The sequence below is a fragment of the Pteropus medius genome, unplaced genomic scaffold (assembly GCF_902729225.1).
Source record: "Pteropus medius unplaced genomic scaffold, Ma_sr-lr_union100, whole genome shotgun sequence".
Lineage (NCBI taxonomy): Eukaryota > Metazoa > Chordata > Mammalia > Chiroptera > Pteropodidae > Pteropus > Pteropus medius.
This window is the reverse complement of record NW_024352787.1, coordinates 29,924,461-29,931,843: the sequence shown is the minus strand read 5'-3', so window position 1 is coordinate 29,931,843 and position 7,383 is coordinate 29,924,461. Positions and strand designations below refer to the sequence as shown.

Below are 7,383 nucleotides of genomic sequence, written 5' to 3'. Positions count from 1 at the left end.
CACTCCTGCTCTTTAAAAAAAAAAATCTGCTGCAGCCCATGGTCTAACACAGTGGAGTACAGCCATGGCTAATGACAGCCAAGTGACACTTGACAAAATTAAAGTCCATTTTCCTAAAATTGTTGCTAGGTTTCAGCAGCCATTAATTTTCAGGTCCAGGAAAATTACAGCAGGGCAACGTTCCTTAATTGAAACCAGCAATCGTTAGGTGTGGGGAACAAAATGGGACCACCATTTGCGTTTCTAATTCGGACTCACGACGCGTATATGCTAATAACGGTTTTTAGCAGAAGTATGGGGCACACTCCAGACACATCGACTTTAGTTTTCTGATACGGAGGAGGAAATGGACGGCAGAGAGGACCCAGTTTCTTTCAAGGAGCGTCAGAACTCGCTTCGGTGAAGACAGACCAGGAAGCTTGCCGCAGACTCTACAAGCAGCTCATGACACATCCTCTTCAAATGACATCTTCCAGCCGTGCGGTGGCTTTTGGCTACTGATATCCCTCTACTGTACTGACTGCCCATAGGATGTAAAAATAGAAGAGCTTTGGACAAACCGAACGATATTTACATGCCATTTGAAGGTGTCATAGGAACCCTTTCCATAGAAATTAACTGCAAAAGAATTAGGTCTTGTCTAGAGAAGGCGAAGGTTTGTGGTTTTTTGGTAATAATAGATGAAGCGAAAAATTTCCCGATTTGGTCAAACTCCACTCAAATTTTTTTTCCATCTTTCTAGAGAAAGAGTCCCGCCCAGAGGTTAGCAGTGGTGACAAAGCCAGTGACCTAAACAATGACACCTTACAGCTTAAAGGTCCTGCAGTATGGAGAAATGGATGGAGGAGGTTATGCCTACCACGTGCACGCAAACGCTACATGCTTCTCAGGTCACGTGACTTAGCACTCTCGTTACCCTATCAGTTATTGTGATTGGAAATTTTATCGTCAACTTGGTTAGACTATGGTGCCCAGTTGTTTGGTCCAGCACTAGTCAATATACTTTGAGTAAAGCAGATCACCCTCCATAATGTGGGTGGGCCTTATCTGATCAGTTGAAGGCCTTGAGAAAGAGAGAATTCTGCCTCCAGACGGCTTTGGACTTGAGCTACAACATTCGTTCTTCCTGTGTCTCCAGGCTGCCTGCCCGCCCTGAAACATTCAGATTGCCCAGTGTCCACTATCGTGTGAGCCAGTGCCCCCTCCCTCCTCCTCCTTCCCCCTTTTACTCTCCCTCTTCATCTGTGTCTGTCTGTCTATCTATCTATCTATCTATCTATCTATCTATCTATCTATCTATCTATCATGTATCAGCTGTCTATCTGTCTATCATCTACCTACCTACCTACCTATCTCTATATTTTTATCTCTTCTGTTTCTGTTTCTCTGGAGAATCCCTCCAATGCAGTTATCAATTATTATTCATTTACGATTAAAGACAGTGAGACTCATAGAGATGGTCTAACTTTATCACAGAGTGGAGTCAATGTTAAAATTAAAACTTCACGCCCAGCTCTCTGCTGGGGTGGGATGCCAGCACAGCCTGGCTGTAACTTGCAGGAAGAGATCCAAGCAGTGATGCTGTTGGCATTGGGGAGCGTCACCCACAGGGAGCACACGGATCAGGAAAGAGAAGCTGATTTGAAGGGAGCGTCGTCCCTCATGAAGCAGGAGATGGCGGGGGGTAGCGGGGCTCACGCAAATAGCTGCACCGAATGTGGAGGGAATCTTGGGTTGATCGGAGGGAAATTAAGGTGCAGAGGGAATTTCTAAGGAACTGTGCGAAGGCGGAGCGAGAGGGACGCGCCCTGGAAACCAAGTGTGATTAGATAAAATTGGAAGTAAATCGAAAGTCAAGCCAAGAAGTCTATACTTGATTTATGGGCTTGTAAAATATTTATGGAATACTGAAGCATAGTACAGAACTCTGAATAACAGGATGAGCAGAACATATAGTTCATATTCCAGTGGGGAAGACAGAAAGCGAAGGAAATAATTACATGCATAATTATGTTATTATGGCTGTGATAGATACTGTGAGGATAGGGCTGTGTAGATTCAGAAGGCCGGCCTTGTCTGGAGTATCCGGAAAGGCTTCCTGAAGGAAGTGGCATTCTGTGGAGTAGGACAATGGCCCTGAACTCGCTTCCCCGCCTGAGCTACAGCGTAGAGTGCTCTACTTCGATTCTTTTATCCAACTGGCAGAAGCAAATGTAATGAATGAAATGGATTTTCTCATATCTAAGGTTTTCCTTCCATAATATATTTTAATCATGGCACCTGCTACTACTTCTCTGTGCTAGCAGACGAAAAATGAATGAACGAGTTGCAGATGAATATTAATGTAAAACTCTAAATAATGCATCATACTTAAACACTTTTTTTGAGTCATCATTATTCTTTGGTTTGGTGGGACCATGTTTTTTTTTTTTTTAATGCATACTAATAGGGTCCTAGTTGAGAGGACGGAATTAAACATACAAACGTCACAGTGTTCTGCCACAGGCACTGTGAGGGACCCCGTAGGTGGCAACGGGAAACCATGACAACTTTTCGTGCCAGGAATAAATGAGATAGAAAACCGTGGTACTTATCGACCACTCCTAGGAGCCAGGCCCCACATTTGGACGAGCTTTCTCGTCCTTCACGACAGTGCGGTGAGGTGGCTGTTACGATTACTCCTGTGTTGCAATGAGAAAACTGAAGCCTAGAGAGACTCAGTGACCCGCCCAAGTTCACACCATGAATGTGCTTCAAAGAATCTGAAGCCAGGCATTCGAACCCAAGACGCCCGCATTAGTGAATGAAACGAAGATAAAATAATAAATTAAAATAATAAATACAATATTTAAAAGAGTTATACATATTATAAATACTTTGTAAAATAGCTTTTATAAAATGTTAATATAAATAAAAATAACTGAAAACATATTTTTACAAAGTTTAATTTTTATGTTAATAATTATTCATAAATACTTAATACATTTATGCTTTGCTGATCACTTGTATACTTATAATGCTTTTAATAATAATTAAATCAGAATACCACCCTGAACGAGCCCGATCTCGTCTGATCTCGGAAGCTAAACAGGGTCGGGCCTGGTTAGTCCTTGGATGGGAGGCCACCTAGGAAGACCAGGTGCTGTAGGTGTAAAAAAAAAAAAAATCAGAATACATTTTAAATACTCAGTGTCTACGGTCATAGGCATTAACAGATATTAATTTTAATTCTCATATATATTTTTGTGGAAATGAAGTTTGAAAGAAAGCGTCAATAAAAGTCCGTCAAGCACAAAAGTGTGTCATATTAACAACATTTTTGTGAAAAGTGGAACGAAAATGCTAGCTTCAGGGGAAATGGGACCAGTCAGTATTGGGCGGATGAGGGAGAGCTTGTTGAATGCCACACTCCTGCGGGCTTTAGATTCCATTAAACCCTTTTTGGTTGAGGTAATCATTTTATTTTAAAGTACCCGTATTTCAATATACTAAAAACTGTGTCCTTTGTAATTATATCATATACAGTGACAAATTTAAATATCACCTGAAATATATAAGACACGTGATTCTCACCTTTAGTGACATATGAGCAAAAACGTCGAGGACCGCCACCCCACTGGGACTCTTCTCACCTCTGCTAGCTCTCCTGCCAACCACTTCACACCGTCCCCCACGGCCCCCCATGCCACATGCCACCTACGCCACCCCACATGTGTCCAGACCACGTCATACTGCTCACCACATCACACGAGCCGTGTAGCACCGCACGGGACCACAGCACACCGCACGCCTCATCACACCTTGTCACACCTCGTCACACACGTCACAACAGGTACATTCTTTTTCCTGCCGACTCTCGTTGTTGTGTCAAGCTCAAGCTCTGTGTCCCGACAGCGACACTGACCACCCCCAGGCATATCTGTGCATTCCACCCAGCCTCTCCCCAGGAAGCGGTCACACCGTGGTTACATCCTGGGAGAAGAAGGCAGTGTCCCCTTCTCCCCGCTGAGTGCTGTCACTGTGCCTCGCTTGGGGAAGCTCTCCGCAAATAGAGCTGCACGACCTTCATGCAAAACACGTCAGAAGAAAAACAGATTCTTAGCACCGAGACGTGTGGTGATTGGATCCTCGGGGACGGACATGAGGCCGTGGGCGGGGGCAGCTACTTCTGTCCCACCGAGGCATCTCTCAGGCAGGGGGCAAGAAGCCAGTTATCTGATGACACGACTATCTTGATGCCGTGTAATTAACAGAGACGAGGAGAGAGCTGCACATTCTGCATCCTATAGCAAAATTATTCTGAAAAAAGTATTTTCAGCTTCCTCTTTAACATCTCAGGAGATAATGAGCACAATCTATTGGTGGTAAGGATTTAAGTAGGATGAAATGGAGGTTCGGGTTTCGAAGCCAGGTGACAGTTTGGAGCTTGGTCCCACCTCTTAGACGCCATAGGACACTGTGCATGTTGCCGAGCCATCGTCGGCCCCGGTGCCTCGCAGATTGTGAGTACACGTGATCAGATACACGAGGAACTTAGCACATGACGATGTCACTAAACATTCATTTCCTTTTGCTCACCCTTTTCGAAAAGGGAAGAATCACAGAGATGGGTTCTGGCCAGCCATTTCAAAGAGACAAGAACTGAAACACTCTCCACAATAACTTTTTTGCTTTGACAGTTGGTCAAATGAGCATCTAGCTGGAAAGCCAAGCACACGTTCGCGGGCTTTCGCTGAAGAGGTGAGTGTGCGCGTTGTCCGCGGCAGTGGGGCTGCTACGCAGAGCAAGCTCTGCTGTGTCTGCTCGTTCTGTTCTTCTCAGCGTCTGTGACACGGTTAGGACAGTTCTCAGAGTCTCCATCTTAGAGACGTGAAGCTGACTCAGGGAGACACGGCTCACCCAGAGTCCAGCGGATCTCACGTTTTAAGCTACTGCCATGGATATAATTTGGCAAACAGACACGCCAACACTTCAGATGTACTATGTCCTTTAATTCCCCTTGGTCAGAATAGACGGTGGGAAGACACGAGCTAGGCACCTTCCTCAGGTCACATTGCACCCTGGGAAACGTCACATCGTGATTATCTCGATCAGAATCAAAGGTACTGAAAAAAATTTGGTGAGCTTTCCTTTCATTTGCTAATTGCTTGTTTTTGACTTTTCCTATTTTTAGCTTCGTGGAAAGGTTGTTATAAAAATAATGTGTTTTCTGGAAGAAGGATGTGGAATTTTTGTGAGCCATGTATATTTCTGACACGTGTATCAACATTATTTTTTTCTTGGGCGGGGAGACAAATGACTGAAGTCAAATATGAGCAAAGAGGGAAGGTCAGCTTCTTGAAAGGTCTTCATAGAAAGTGACTGATGATGTTAAAAGATGTCTTCAAATCCTTTGACACTTGTCCCATTGAGAGGCGGGGTTGATCATCTGTCCCCTTGAATCTGATGGCCACTATTTGAAAGATGCCATGTAAGAAGGGCCCATGTGAGCTCCTGTCAAAACTGAGAGGTGACAGTAACTCAAACGGTGACTATCAATTTCTTAAGTACCACAGTAGACCTCAGTTTAAAGCAGAGCTTTAGCTCGCCTATTTGTGAATGTGGACATAAATATCTACAGAATAACTATTTAAATGCGAAACAGGGATGTCTAATTCCATTAATTGCCATATTCGGATGCCTCTTGTCCTATCCGTTATTCTTGTTTTACACTGGAAACTAATTCCTGAAAGTCTTTTCACAATATGTCCGGGCAGCAGAAGGCCTCACTGAATGGAAGAATGGATATCCTCAAATCAAATGGGACTATCCGTCTAGAGCTTTGTTTTACCTGAGTGTGGGGAATTGGGGTGAGCGATCGGGAGGGACTTTTGGCTGCGTCCCCACTGTCATCAGGTGTCGACTCACTCCTTTCTCGATCCAGGATGATCGGAGTGACTCTCACTGCTGACTCTGAGCAACGTCGGAGGAACCCCCCGGGACTGTTTGTTTCAGGGGGGTTATTAGCTGAGGACATCAGCGGTTCCTAGCTGCGTGCTAAAAAGAGTTCAAAGGACACGTGCGTCCTGGGCATGAGGCTGTCTTTGCAAACATAAACAACTGTGGACACACTAATCTGAATAACTGGTCTTCTGCCCTGGAGGGAAAAATGGAAGTGTGGCCTTTCCAGAACAGTTCTCCATTCTGGGGCGACAAGTATAAGCAGAATATTCACTGCGAGCTCTTTGCCTGGCCACGTGCAGCGTTTCTATGTATTCAGCTAAGGTTTCTCTCCCCTGCCCCTCCCCACCTCTGTGTATATGTGTGTGTCTTTTTAAATTTTTCTCCATAAATAAGAATGATTTTTCATAATAATTTAGGAAAGAAAAGGGTTTTTAAATAAACCACATTGGTTTATTTGAATTTTGAGTTAAATGTTCAATTTTTATGATCGCTTTGTAGAAAGATGATAGAGGAGGTCATAAAATCCACATTATTCACTTATCGATTGATTTATCATCCTTTTTCAGTTTGTTGAAAGAGAAAGTCAACCCAGAGCACTGTGTAAGGTGATAACATAAGGGAGGTGGCCAACCAGGAAGCGTGTTGGTGCCTGTCTTTGAAATGGTTTGAATGTAAACATTCCTTTCTGAGAGCATATGGCGGTCGATTTTCTGTTGTCTTTTTTTTTTCCCTGAAAGATGACACCCTACTGTCCCGACCACACTTCATTGATCTCAACATATCATCAAAGTGTTGCCATTTGCATGGTCAAAGCTGACTCACCAACACCTCATTCGTGCTCCAGCAGAGAAAGAACAAGAACTTCGTTTTCCAGAAAGAGACACAGATGTTGCCCACACTGCTCACTCACATTCCATGGTGCGCATTTAATCATCTGGCTCCGAGCTTGGAAATGATCTGTAGCTGGACGATCAGTCCTCTGTCGAAGTGTGTAGGACTGCACCGCTAAAGGGAACAAGGAAATAGTAGATCATGGAGAATAATGAGGGAGCTCAGCTTTGATCATGAAGAATGTGTCAACACTCTTGGAAATAACCCACAAATGCAAGAAACGGACCCTGAGTCCTTGGACCTCCACATAGTGGCTTCTTCTTACCTACGTGTCTTAGCTGGCTCAGGCTGCCACAGGCAAACGCCAGGGACTGGGGGCCGGAAGCAACAAAAATTAATTTCCTAATGGTGCCGGAGGCTGGAGAGTCCAAGATCAAGGTCCGGGAAGACTCGGTTCTCGGTGAGGGCTCTCTGCCCGGGTTGAAGATGGCAGCCTTCTCACTGTGTCCTCGCATGGTGGACAGCGAGCGAGCAAGCTCTGGTGTCTCTTCTTCTTCTTACACCCATCCCATAATGGAAGCGCCACACTCCTGAGCTCGTCTAAATCTA

The 7,383-nt window shown here is 44.5% G+C and overlaps 1 pseudogene; it reads left to right on the top strand.

Moving 5' to 3' along the window:
- Positions 1 to 3,032: 3,032 nt before the first annotated feature.
- LOC120592029 (uncharacterized) lies at positions 3,033 to 3,149 on the top strand (annotated as a pseudogene).
- Positions 3,150 to 7,383: the final 4,234 nt, after the last annotated feature.